We start from the raw sequence: 15,294 nt of genomic DNA, 5'->3' as shown, positions 1-15,294 counted from the left end.
CTTTAATGAATCTGTGACTTCATCTATATTCTCTTGATTGGTGCAGATGACAACCCACCTTCACCTGCTTATCCGCTGTGATTTCTATCCATGTACTCCCACAGATTCTCCACCAGAGCACTGGAAACTTTCCTCTATGTTTCACAAATACACTCAGGCAGTCCATTTGTCAACCCTGGCTCTTTCTGCTTGGCCATCCTACCTCCTCTTTTGATCATATATTTATTCATCTCTTCAATGACCTTGAGGTCACCTGCCACTTTAATTCTTTAGAGATTATGGTATTCCAAGATTCATAACAAGACTCACACAGCATCACTGGGAGAAAATTTATGCTTTCAGAAAAAATGTTGGGGATTTGAACCAAGTTTTTTCATCTCTATCTTTATAAGAGTAATATGCTTAGGCACCTGATGCAAAAATGTCCTTCAAGAAAATATATAAACAATTTTCCAGAGCAAAGCACATCTTGACAGTAATAGGACTGACTGAGAAGTATAGAGAAAGTAATGTCCCATTGTGTCTACTGCTTATATATCAACTACAAAAACCATTTAACTCAACAGAAAAATAGAATATTAAGGACTTCCTTTGATCCAGGCACTTTCCATTGCATTATAGCCATACAAAATCCAATGACATGTGAGCATGAACACTTGCAATTATGCAGGAAGCCAATTATATTGAAATACAGTTTTTACGATATTATCCTCTCAAAGTTCATGGACCTCATGAAGTCTATCCATTAGCCCCTTAAGAGCATGTGGACCACAGGTAAGGAACCCTTGCTTTAAAGTGTTAAAATATAAATATCTTAGCTCTCCACCATCCAATGCACATGGGAGCATTGTTACCACTAACAGGAAAAGTAAGGTAATTGCATTCTACAGGGCAAGAAGGTAACAACTGTTGGTGATAGCTCTAATAAAGGGACCAGTCTATCTACAACTCTAAAGATGGCTGTAGGCAGCAAGTAAAAGCAGGGAAATCCCAGAATTATATGTTGTGGGTCTGTTGCTCTCTACCTAATTGTAGAGCTGATTTGTTTGTTTATTGGGTGAAAGGGGAAGGTAGACCAAGAGCCTGGTCAAAGCTCTTTCTGACAAAGCAGAACCACTCTGAAGAATATTATTACTTGGATGCCTTTGTGTTCCTTTGTATTATGTGTGTCAATCAACAAACATTTACTAAGCATCTATTATATGTTAGGTTCTGGATATACAAATACAAAGAAATGAAAATCTCTACTTTCAAGAATCTTATATTTTAATGTATCTTAATGCATATGTGTATGTTTATGCAGCATAAATATAAAATGAATAACTACAAAGTAATTAAATAATTGAATGAAATTAAATAACAAATAAAAGGTAGTTTCGGTACAACCAGTTGCAGGGATCCGAACATGTTTCATGTAGAAAGGAAGATAGAGACTCTATGAGGCAGAAGTATGGAGATAGTGTATTTCAGGGACATGAGATGACTAGTACAAAGGCATAAAGATGGGAGGTGAAGTATCATCTGTGAAGAACAGAGAAAACTATTTGTTTGGAATACAGAGCGAAGGAGTAAAGTCCAATGACACTGGAAAGTCAGGTTGTGTAAGACTTTAAAAACTAAATAGAGGAGTTTCTATTTTATCCTAGAGGGAATAGGAAGCCATTGGAGTAGATTGAGTAAGGGACAGTCAGAAGGTCAGATACCACTTAAAGAAAATGCCTTTGGCAGCAATGTATGAACCCATGACTGTAGTGATGACAGACCTGAGATAGGGAGTCCAATTAGGAGGCTATGACAATCGTTTTAATGAGTGGTGATAAGTTGTGTGAGTTAAAGTCAGGCATTAGATGTGAGAGATGTCACAAAGGCAGAAATGGCGAGGTTTGGCAATGGACTGAACTTATGGCATGAGGAACTGTGAGGAGTCAAGGATAATGCCCAGGTTAGGGTTAGAGTAAGAAGAAGAGTGAGAAGAGGTGAAGATGATGCCCAGGTGATAAACATGGTAGATTGGAAAGATGGTGGTGATGCCTTTCCCAGAAATAGAGAAGTTTGGAAAAGAGGGAGAGTTTAAGGGTAAAGATAATGAGTCTTATTTCAAATATGTTTAGTTTGAGATATCTCTGGGGCACCCAAATGTCAAATGGGCAATGAATGAATCAAGAATCAAAACCTTGAGGGAGAGACTGGACCTGGATGTATACAGAGATGATATATCCATATGTATGCATATAGATATATAGAGAGGTCACCTAGAGTCATTCTCTCAATCTTGCTCCCCATTTTTTATATTCACATATTAAATAACCCCATGCACAACTCATCTATCCTGATGTGTTTTATTCAAAGCTATGGTACAGCAGCTAGTCCAAAGATAAATTCAACAACATAATTGTTTTAAGAAACCTAGCATGTGCTTATTCTGTCTTCTGAAGGGGCATGAGTCATTTGGTCCTAAGTACTTTTCCTCTGTCAACATCATTGTTTTTTAATACCTACTTCCCTGTTTTTGCTTTGGACTTTCCAGTGTTCTGTTTTATTTTATTTTTAATTTATGGAATAAAGCAAGCATTTCCATAACACTGTATAATTAAAAATATGACTGCACATGAAACTGCAAATCTATTATGTACAACTTGCTATTCCTTTTAAATATATATGCCTTGGAAGAAGCATAAGGTCCCAGAGTTAGAGGAGTTTTCAATTTAAATGGAGGACAAGTCTGACACAAATGAAAAGTTAGCTAACAAAGACGCTGATACTGTTATGTAACAAATTAGAAATCCTGGCTAAGATACAATATCCCCAAAAAGAGGGCTGCAATCTGCTTCTACCTTCCTAAACTTTTGCATGGAGGGGAGCAATGTGTGATAAGACTGGAAAGGTAGGATGGCACCAGGTTGTGGAGGACTTTAAAAGCCAAACAGAGGAGTTTTATTTCATTCTAGAGGTGATAGAAACATGAGAGTTTATTAGGAGAAAAGTGAAATGGTCTGACCTGTACTTTCGGAAAATTATTCTGGCAGCAGTATGAGGAATAGATTGATCGGAGGAGAGCCTTGTGTCAGGGAAACCATCTAGGAAGTTATTTGAATAGTGAAGGCAAGAAGTGAGAAAGTCCTAAGCTAGACTGGTGAGCATGTAAATAGTGAGGAAAAGTCAAGTGTCCGAGATGTTGTGGGGGCAGAAATGACAAGATTTATCAATGAATTGGATATGTGAGTATGAATGGGAGTGAGGAGGTGTGGTTGACAGTGAGCTTGTAAACCTGACAGACTGAAAGAATGATGGTGCCCATGGCAGAAACAGAGAAGTTCAAAAGAAAGGTGGGTCTCTTTTTCCCTTCCTCTTCAGATGAATGAAAAGCCGGAGAGACAGTTTCTAGATAATTAATAATTTATTAATTAGGTTAGCTGATAATCAATAAACTTATGGTCAAAGGTTTCTCTTAGTAACCAAAGACAAAACCCTGAATGCTTAAATACCTTTGGAAAAGGAAGTGTCCCTGACAAGTGAAAATCAGCCCTGATTGGTGTCATTAATGAGGGGGTAGAGATATTAATGAGGAGGTAGGCTACTCCTCCTGCTAAGAATGTGACTTGATCATGAGACTAGACTCAGCCTCCAGCAATCTGCACAAAGGAGCCCATCTCTACCCAGACCACTCTGACTGATTTTTTCCTTCATGAACCGAGTTACCCTAGATTTCAATGGAGGAGTGAAAGGGCATGAGTTCAGTCCTTTAGGACTGGAATGCACCTAGATTAGATTCTATAAGTCACTCTACACAGAAGTAAGGCCCTAGTTGGGTGGAGTCTTCCCAAGATCATGGAATATACACACCAAGGATTAGGCCAAACTCATCTATTAGCCTTGTCCTTCAGAGACTGGCTGAATGACCTACAAGGACTGGTCCTTGAATGAGGAAATAGAAAGGAAAAATCTAAATCCTAACTTAATAGTTGGTTATTAATACAATAGAAAAATAATCTCTTCTCTCACTCTCAATTCTGCCTGTTTTCACAAAAATATACATGTCTTTCTCTATTTGTCATTCTCTCCTTCCTTCCTTCAGATTACATGCATCAGTCATAATAGTTAATCAAACTTATCAGAGCACTGCTAATATTGATTCAGGCCTCTTATAGCCTTGAAAATTCCCAGGAGTCTCCTTCAGAAGCTCCACTTATCCTTCGACCTCCTCCAATAAAATCTGACTTTATACAAATACCACACTGGAGGCAAAAAAAAAAAAAAAAACATTTTCTCAGTTTCCTAATTTTTTTCATTACAAACATTGCAACAGTTGTTTGCTAGTATTTTTCATTACAAAGATGAAAGATTTCATTTCTGTAGTGTTTGCCATCTTAAAATTTTTTTCTTGTTTATTAATCTATCCTTCCCATTATTTGCCCTCCTCCTCACTGAGCATTTGAAAGAAAAAGAAAGACCTAAATATATAGTGCATATTCTGGCAAAACAAAATCTAATATTGGACATGTCAAAAAATATGTCTCTGCATTTTAAGTGTCACACTTCTCTGTCAAGAGATAGATAGCATATTTCATCTTCATTTTTTTGGACTTGTGGTTTATCACTTGTATTGATCACAGTTCTAAAGCCTCAAAGTTGGTTTTCTCTATAATGTTATCATCATAAAGGTACAATATTTCCATTGAAATGGGGTAGACTTCTGTAGGATAACATGAAATCGATTTCCAAAGCGAAACATCATCTGTATATAAAAATGTGTTCCAAAGTCCAAACATCCAAATTAAAAAAAAAGTTTCAAACAAAACTCATTTGTAAGTCCTCCTTTATGTGGTGAATACCCAAAAAAGGGGATATAGAAAAAGAGTTACATGATCATGATCTTCAAATATCTCAAGGATTATCCTTGAAGAATCGGGTCTTTATTTCTTCTGTTTGGCTCCCAGGAACAGACCTTAGACTAAGCTCAATGTAGGAAAGAATGTCCTAAAAATTTAAGTTGTTCGATCTTGGAATGGACTGTCTTAGGAACAGGTGAGTTACTCATCACCAGAGATATTTAAACAGAAAATGTTTAGAAGGGACAAACTGCATAAGCTGTCAATTGAACTAGATGATTCTTTTATGTTGTATGGGAAGTACATTGAGTGCTTCAAGAAGAAAAAAATGTTACAGGAGTTAAAAGAATGAGATATTAATGTGGGCTTGTGTGATTAGGGCTTTTATGTGTGGTTTGCAGAAGAGGTTTTATTTTGATAAAAGGAAAGGCATTCTAGGCCAGGGACAGGGAACCTGTGGCCTCTAGGTCCTCAAATGTGGCTTTGACTGAAGGACTGCACTTGAGGGCCTAGAGGGTCACATATGGCCTTGAGATCGAAGGTTCCTTGCCCCTGTTCTAGGCCAAAGGAATGCTATGAGCAAACATGTTGAAACAGCAATGCCCAGACACTGAACAACACCATGGTAGTATTCTTGCCTGGGTTTCTTGAATTCTTTCTTATGTTTAGTGTATGTGTGTGTGTGTGTGTGTGTGTGTGTGTGTGTGTGACAGAGAGAGAGAGAGAAGAGAGAGAGGGAGGGAGGAAGGGAGGGAGAGGAGAGAGAAAGAGAGAAGGGAAGGGAGGGAAAAGGAGTGACAGATAAAAAGACAGAGACAGATGGATACAGAGAGATGGGGAAAGAGACAGAAAAGAGGGAAGGAAGAAGTTGCAGGGGGTTTAAATGAGCTGGGCTCCTCTCATGGTTTTGTCTACTTTCCTTTCAAAGATGAGCACCTACAGGCTGCCATACACTTTGCTTGAAACTATAGCTGGTTTATAATTTAGGCCTTAGTAATTAGAGCAGCCTGGAGCTCCTTGAAAAGATGTAATTACTGAAAAAAAAAAATTGGTATGTTCATTTTATCTACACATTCAACCATCAATTAAATCATTACCATCTCATCCCAATCTTTCTGGAAGTCTGTGATTCTTGAAGTCACTAAAGCTTGTTTTCAGATGTTTTTAAATGAAAAATTGCCCCATTTCCATAACAAGTCAAGGCCCGCATGTCTCATTTTCTGAGGGAAATGAAACTCAAGGAGAATTTTATTTCGTTTGCCCTACTTGGAAATCTCACCAGGTTAGGAGCTGGGGACCAGGGAACAAGGGACTCAGGAGATTACTGGACCTGTCCTATAAGATTTATAATGTTCAAAAGATATATTAGGAAAAATGTGACGTCCCCCAATGGATATCAAAGGCTCTTTCAGGCTATATGAAGACAGGCCACAAGGTCAACCCATAAGAGCTTCCTTAGGGACTCTATACTTTGCCATCTTTACAAACTGTTCATAGGGTTAGAGCTGATTGGGACCTCAAAGAGCATTTATTCAACCCTTTTACTTTATAGATGAGGCAGCTACAGCGCAGCAAAGTTAAGTAACTTGCCTAAGGTCACACAAATCATCATCAGAGAGGTCTGGAGTCAGAGATGAGGGTCTCTGACCCACATAGAGGAATCAATGAAAGACTGCACATAAAGCTACCTAACTTTATTTTGTTTGTTTGTTTTTGCTTATTAGATGAAGATAAATATATAATGGCAAATAGAAGGCACCATAGTGCACAGAGTGCTGGGTCTGGAGTCAGGAAAATTTAACTTTGTGTGTTCAAATCTGACCTCAGATACTTATCAGCTCTGTGGCCCTGGGCAAGTCATTGAACCCTGTTTCCCTCAGTTTACTCATCTGTAAAATTAGGGAGAAGGAAATGGCAAATCGCCCCAGTATTTTTGCCAAAAAATACCCCAAATGGCATCACAAAGAGTTGGACATGACAGAAAAATGACTATGAAAACAAATATACGGTATCGGGCATTGCTTTATAATTTTGGGAAGTTATTTCTTTTCAAATACTTCAAAAGACCCATTGTTTCATTAGTGTGAGCATGCCCACCATTATGATCCAACTTCTCTGTGCTTCAGAAAGCAATCTTCATAAGCTATGGCAGACAAAAAAAAACCCATAATTGCCTAGTGACCAACTTTCTGGTACTGAGTCTCTCCAACCAGCCAGGTTCTCAGATAAAGGACACATTAGCCATATCTAGGCCCCATATTTGAAGCCTTTCTAGCTTTCCACCACTCTAGCCTTTCTCTTTCTCATCTATAAGATCAGGGGTTGGGATTAGTTGATTTCTGAAGTCTAAATCCTATGGGAATTATAAATATATATGTATATATATATATATATATTTATCTTAATAGAAACAGAGGGAGACACCCAAGAGACGTATATGTAGAGAACCAGCCCCACCTTCTGGTCCTCAGAATATTGAAGCTAATGGCTTGAAGTTTGTTTTTTGTTTAATTTTGAAGTATCAATAGGAATATCACCTCTTGGTGATATCTGCTAACTGGTGCTATTGTTGTTCAGTCTTTTCAATCATATCTGACTCTTCATGACCCCATTTAGGTTTTCTTGGCAAAGATACAGGAGTGCTTTGCCATTTCCTTCTCCAGTTCATCTTATAGATGAGGAAAATAAGGCAAACAGGGTGAAGTGACTTGCCCAGGGTCACACAGCTAGGGAGTGTCTGAGGCCATATTTGAACTCAGGAAGATGAGGTTTCCTGGCCCCTCAAACTGATTCAGTCAAAATGAAAAGCAGATTATAGCCAGGGGACCTACAGATCTCCTGCTTAGATTCATAGTTTCCCCTACTTCCAAGTTTCTTTTTCAGAGATAAAAAGTCTCCACCTCCCTGAGCAAGAAGAGAGATTGGCACCAAGCCCACACCCGCCCCGCTTGTGAACCAGTTTCTCTGCTGTTAACATCAGATGTCTTCAAGCCCCTGTGATCATGAGTCAGTCCCCAAATTAAATTGAAGTCCTCACCTTCAGCCTTAGTGATGCTACATCAGACCAAAGAAGCCCCAGGCTAGCCATGTCCTGCCCCCCAGGGATGGACCTCTAGGTGACTTCTTGAATAGCTTCTCCCAGAACTCTCCTTTTAGATTTCCCTCTTTATACTCTGCAGAGCCCTCAGAGAATTCAAGCAGAGTTGTGTCATTTGTCTGAGGAGATACAGGAGTCCTCATCTTTTCCCCTATTTCTGTCTTCGTATCTGTTTCGGTGGGTTTCTTAAGGAAGTTATTAAAAGTGAAAAGGAAAAGTTATTAAAGCAATAAGTCCCTTCACTTTTCCTCCACAACTCCACCTCGTTAGCCATCCTCCCCCATATTACTGTTTCTGGGACCCTCATTCACATTCTGAAGGGGAAAAAAAAAACTAGAAATGCAAAGGGTCTCTGAATAGAGTAGACAAGGACTGGCAGAGCATAAAAAAGGATCCTGGGAGCCCAGAAGTGCTATTCAGGCAGGTGAATATGTACATGGAACATTTAAAAAACTGAAATAACCTTGTCTGTGTGCTGGGGGGTTGCTTCTCATTGCCACCTTTGTAACACTCAGATGGGGGTTCTTTTTTGTGACACCAGCAAAATTATAATTAGAACTGGGCAGCGGGGACTTTGAACCAGGGTACTGAAATTTAAAGGGTACTAACAGCACTTTTACACTACCTTAACAATGTAGAAACCATTAAGCTTAGCACCAGGTTGGCAAGATGAATTTAAAAAGGAAGCTAATCCCCAAGATGCCAGCTGACCTTTCCCCTCCTCCCCCATCATCCCCCTGAACCAAAATCTATTCAGGAGTCTTTGTCTTTCTCCCCCAATTTATCTTAAAAAGTTGATTTGAGGGCACTTTTCACGTTGCTTCCCCAATCACATTTTATGTAGCATACCCCAGGTACAAAAAGAAATTTCTTAGAAGCTCTGAGCATCAGCTTTCCAAACCAGTACAGAGATATAATTCCCATCTTGAATTCCCAAAGTTTACTCCCATTTTTTCTTATTATAGCTCACGCTTACATAACACTTTATGCTTCACAAAGTAATTCACTCACAACACTTCTGAGGTAGCCCAAGTATTATGATCTTCATATTACACTTGAAGAAAGAGACATTCAGCAATGTTATGTAATTTTCCCATAGTGAAACAGTAAGTAGTACTAGAACTGGGTCTTGAACTTGAGATTTCTGGTGCCGAGTTCAATACTCTTTCCATTGTCATGCTATCCCATCACCTTCGGCCCAGTTTTTGCCCCAAGGTTCATCCTGTCATTACCCTAGTTCTGTCATTCTTTGCCCCCTGGATTTGCTCTTGAGTTTTCTCTGGATCTTCCCCAGGATTGCCAAACAAAAAGCATTGAAGGAACTACAGATATTTATCCTTGAGAAAACATGGAAGAGCCCCAGAGAGTAGAATCAGAAGCAGCAATAGTAGCAGGGAAAACTTCCTAACAATTAGAGCTATTCCAAAGTGTGATGAGTGGCCACAGTAGAGAATGAACATGGATGTCTGCAAGGAGAGCCTGACGGCCACTTGTTGGGGACATCATGGAAGGGATTCCTGTCTGAGGACCCTTCCAACTCTGAGAGCCTATTATTCTATAAAATTAATTCAGGAACGAAATCCAGAAGAGGCAGGTAAGGAGCTTCAAGGCCCCACAAAATTAGCCCTGAGCTGTCTCCTACCCATCACCGGCTGACATTACTGAGCTCAGTCTGGGCTCATGGCACTCACTGCCTCTGAGAGAGTTTGAACAGGGCACACCAGAGCTGTCTACGGTTCACTCATGTGGTTCATGCAACTCAATGACATGTCTTCAAATAGCAGTGTTAAAGAAAAAAAACAGTCTGTTTTGGGATAATTTGCAACACTTTCAATTTGCTTCACACATCTCCACATAAAAAGATTCACACATATTGTTCCCAAGAAAACTGGTTTCCTATCAGCAATTAAGGAGCTTCCTGACAGATTGAAAGTGAGCCTGGCATTGTGGAATGGGCAGACAAGCCTAATGCAGCACACCCAACTGAGGGAAATCCCCAAACTGTCATGGGATGGAAGATGACACTTATTCTGAGATAGACCCTTCATCTGTCATCGATACATAATGACTGCTCCATCTTGGAGGTATTCTCCTTTGACTGAATCCAAACTTCACAGAATAAATCCCTTCCATAAAAGAATTTGTTCTGTAAATCTTTGACTCAGTCAAAATGCCACACTCGAGGACCTAGAAGGCCACATGTGGCCTCGAGACTGCAGATGCCCTACCCCTGCCTCCTCTGCTAGCTTAATTGAACCAAGATTCTTCTCAGAGAATCATGGAATTTCTAGTTGGAAAGAATCTCGGTGGCCATCTAGCCTAATCCACATCATCCCCCAAAACATATAAATATGGTCATGTGTTATAAATTCAAATATAAATAACACCAACTCCAAATATATATTTGGTTCTAATTTTTAAGTTAACATGCATTTTTAAACATCCACTGTGGTCCAGGAATTGTGCTAAGCATGAGGAAACAAAGTAAAGCAAAAAACACGCCCTATTCTTAAAGACCTCACAATCTAATGTGGAATTTCGCTAATCGGGCATTTTTCAGTCGTGTCTGACTCTTCCTGATCCCATTTGGGGTTTTCTTGGCAAACATACTGGAGTGGTTTGCCATTTGTTTCTCCAGTTTATTTTACAGATGAGGAAACTGAGGCAAACAGGATTAAGTGACTTGCTCAGGGACACACAGTCTAAGCCAGATTTGAACTCACAAGATGAGTCTTCTTGACTTCAGTACTGGCACTGTAACCATTGCACCCCCTGGCTGACCCTACAGTGGAAGACAAACAACATGCAATAAAAAGACCTGTACGAACAAGATATAGACAGGAGGAACTGGAGATAATCAACAGAGAGAAGGTACTAACATCAAGGGGAACCAGGAATGGCTTATTGTAGAAGATGAGATTTTATTTTTATTTTTTTGTTTTTTGGAGGGTAATTGGGTTTAAGTGACTTTCCCAAGGTCATACAGCTAGTTTTTGTGTTAAGTGTCTGAGGCCAGATTTGAACTCAGGTCCTCCTGACTCCAGGGCTGGTGCTCTATTCACTGCGCCACCTAACTTCCCGGGAAGATGATATTTAACTGGGATAGAAGTAAGCCTGTGAAGCCAGAGGAGGAGGGAGAGAATTCTAAGCATGGGGGAGAGTCAGGGGAAATGCAAAAAGTTGAGCAATGGAGTGCCACACATCTGAGAAACAGCCAGGAAGCCAATGTCACTGGATCACATACAAACAAGCTGAAAGGAGACTGGAAAAGTGGGAGGGTCTGGGCTGTGAAGGGCTTTAAAAACCAAACAAGATTTTCCAATTGATCCCAGAAGTAGACTGCCTGGGTTGGGCTGGTCAGACTGCAATCTGGCGTCATTTGGTGTGTGATTCACTCTCGCTGCTCAGTGTCCACTTTTTTCATGGCTCTGAGATTTTTAACCAGAAGGGACCTTCGAGGTCACTTAGTCCACCTACCTTGTTTGACAGATGAGGGAACCATATAGACTATGTATGCTAAAGCAGACAGAATCCAATTTTAGAGCTGTCATCATTACTTACTACACGTTGGCATATGCTTTGTGGGCAGACTAGAGCAACAAGGCCACAATCCCAACCAAGACAAACACCTGCATGGACACACCTATGCCCATGATGGCCAGACAGTAGAAGATCCAAGCCAAAGACCGCAACCCTGCCACCCTGGCTCTGACTTAGCAATCACTGTATCCTTTCATGTACAACAAGGCATAAATCTTCTGCCATGCTTTATGAATGACAACTGACGTTTGTAATGGTGCTTTAAAGTGTTCTGAGCTCTTTTCTCAACAATAGTCCTCTGAGATAGGTAGGACAAGTATTTCATGCTCTCTACACAAAGACCTGTCCTAAGAGGCAGTATGGCATGTGGAGAGAGGGATAGATTCCAAGTCAGAGGACAGGGGTTCAAATATCACTTCTATCATTTACTACTTGTGTTACCTTGGGGAAGTCATTTAACTTCCCTGCGTCTCAGTTTCCTCACATATAAAATGAGGGGGTTGGACCAGATGACCTCTAAGGTACCTTTCAATTCTAAATCTATGATCCTGTGACATTTGGTCATACCCCCAAAACTCTATTTCCTGGCACCTTTAAAATTTTATATATATATATATATATATATATATATATATATATATATATCTTTCTCTCTCTCCCTGAAATACAATGAATCACTCCCTTCTATAGCTGCTTCCATGAGGATGGGAATTTTGGAAATAATCTTCTCATGCAAATGGAAATACAAATTCCTTTCTCTCTTCTTCCCAGCCTGCAGCTTCCTAATCCTTTGACTGCACCCCTCTCCAATGCCTTCTAACATCCTTCTCCCAATGGAGAGAAATAATTTTTTAATATCAGAGATGGAGTTCCTCCATGAGCCCTCCCTGGATTTCTGCCTACTTGCTAATGCCTCTCCCACCCTAACCTGCTCCACCTCCCCAAAATTCCCTATTGTATAAAGCACATATTTTGTATCTACTTATGTTTGTGTGTATATGTCATTTATCTTGACAGAATGTAAACAGATAGTGTTTCATTTCTTATCTAAGTATTCCCAGAACCTAGAACATTAATTGGAGCATTGTAGGTCCATGACAAATATTTGTTAATTGACCGTCCATTTGATCCTAAAGATGAGCTGGCCCTGGCCAAAGAAGTAACATGGGTTTTTCTCAGCTTCCCCCAAATGCCAGACAGACACCTGGCCCCTGTGGAGTAGCCTAGATAAATGGAGTAGTCAGCAATGCCTGTACTACAACTGATAGAACCCTGCCCCAGTCCTCAGGCCCATCCCTCTGCCCAGAGTCTCCTTCAGAAACATGAAGCCAAGTCCCTTGTATGTCACCTATCATGTAAGTCATAAAAGAATCCAATCATTATTTGCTCCATACTCGAGAGCTTACACAGGAGGATACTTGAGTGACCAAGCCACGGGCTTGAACAAGAGAACATCCCATGCTTGTGTAGTATGATGACCATACAATGGAATGATCTACAAATCCAAGCACAGCCATGTGCCACCCAACCTTTGTCTTCCCTGTTCCTTTCTGGCTTTCCCTCCATCCTCTCCCATGAAGTAACAACACAGCTCACCCCAACCACATCGTTGCTGGTTTCACATCCACTACCTTTTCCCATATACCTGTACTCTGTCCTGCCTCCTGCATATCTGCAAATCAGGGGCTCCCTTCCCCATCAACTCCTATAAATAGGGACATCTGGAGAGAGATGCTTCTCAGGGAAACAGCAGCACTGCCACCACTCTCAGCTCCCAGAATCCCAATCTCCTGCAAGATAGTTATAGGAAATGGGAACTAGAGAGAGTACTTTAGTAGTAAAGGACCATCCAGTCTGAGATTTGGTCACTTTCTTCCAGTTCCCCTTCTAATTACCTTACTCTGGCATATTATTTTAAAAAATTAAAATTTGTGAGCATTCTTCTCCCTTGCAAACAAATCACAGAAATACCATTATTGGGATAAGGAATGCTTGGAGGCCAAGAATAATGAAGGGAATAGGGTGCTAATGCCAAAGGTAGACCTCCATCTGCAGCGGTGGGGAGAGGAAAAGAGAGAGAATAGATAATTAGGGGGTGAGATGCAAGGATCTGGACCCAGAGTGTCAAGGCAGCTCAGGAAGCAAGGAAGTGTTTCAGCACCTGGGGTTAGGATTAATAGTCATTGCTTGGAGCTGGAATTAACTGATCCATAAAAAAAGGAGTGAGGAGTGAAAGCTATCAGACCAAAGTCAAGGTCTCCTGGTTTGATTCCAGGGAGGAACTCTGCTCCCCCACACACACACACACGCACACACCTCATATGAACAAGATCAACATGTTCTAAGGCACCGGGCTACATTTACTAATATCCCAACATTGGCAAAAGATTTCTAATGGCTCCTCAGTTTGCAGGCTTCCACTTCATCCCTAGCATTTTGGCAGGGGTGTGCTCAGCTCTATGAAGCAAACTTCCAGACCAAATACAATAGGGAAAACCCACAAACTTCTCACAATGATTCCTGACCACCTTTTCCCTGGGCAGCAGTGACGCTGAAGTCATCACAGGCTAGTTTCAACTCAGAGATTCAGTGTTATCCTAGTAGCTATGATTGAAACGACTGATTTCCATTCTTGGGCTACCAAAGCTGTTTAGCAAAGAGAATTTGGTGCTCCGTGGTCTCTCTTCCTATTTTATTTCCGATATTTAGGCTCTCCAAGTTTGTTTGTTTAAATTTTGGGAGGCAATCAGGGTTAAGTCACTTGCCCAGGGTCACACAGTTAGTAAGTGTCTGAGGCTGGATTTGAACTCAGGTCCTCCAGATTATCCACTTAACAATGTAGCTGCCCCTAGAGTCTTATATTTTGAAGACCATTCTATTCACCACCAGCAGGAAAAATTCACCTTTCCTTGGCATAGCCCAGCCAGTCTAATGAACTGATAAGACAGCCTAAACAGCCCCTCAGAGACTACACATAATATCTCTAAGATGACTGATTCACCTAACTGCTCAAAGAAAAATTATGACCTTTTAAACACACAATGTTTTGTGATATAAGTTGTAGTATCAAAAATCTATTGGTGAGAACAGGAGAAAAAAAGGTAGGAAGAAGTACAAAGTAGTTGATAACTAAATTCTGCCTGCAATCCTCTGGAAGACAACAGGTATGGTAACCTCTGTTGGCATAGGGGCCTTTTGCTGGAACTTGAAAATTTCCAAGCAAGGGCATTTTGTATAGTATAGTATAGTTAGTATATCAAGCTAGTGTAATTTCACAAGAAAAAAGTAGGAAGCCCCATTATAAATAAAACCCTGCTTGGAGACCAATGGTGGACAGAAGGTAATGTGGCCAGAGACAGAAATCTATCACTGTGAAAATGATAGAAGAGGGAAGCAAGCTATCATATCAAAAGAAAAAAAAACCTGCTATAAATAAGGGCAGCTTGATAGCACAATGGATAGAGTGCTGGGACTGGAGTCAGGAAGACTCATTTTCCTGAATTCAAATCTGGCCTCAAACACTTACTGGCTGTGTGAACCTGAACAAGTCACTTAGTCCTGTTTGCCTCAGTTTCCTCCTCTGTAAAATGAGTTGGAGAAGGAAATGACAAACCCTTCCAGCATCTTTGCCAAGAAAACCCCAAATGGGGTCATGGAGAGTCAGACACAACTGAAAAGACTGAACAACAACTATAAATAAAGTATACTGTTTCTCCCGTGCCCTGCATTGACTGAACTCCTAGTTGATACTACTGGATACAGCATTGTGTGTGGGAAACAGAAGTTCCTACTTAACATCTATCAGAAATTATCAACAAAATTCCCAGG

The sequence above is a fragment of the Petaurus breviceps genome, unplaced genomic scaffold, assembly GCF_028583685.1.
Source record: "Petaurus breviceps papuanus isolate PSGF00001 unplaced genomic scaffold, PetGlider_PUasm1.0 140, whole genome shotgun sequence".
Classification (NCBI taxonomy): domain Eukaryota; kingdom Metazoa; phylum Chordata; class Mammalia; order Diprotodontia; family Petauridae; genus Petaurus; species Petaurus breviceps.
This window is presented reverse-complemented; position numbering follows the sequence as displayed.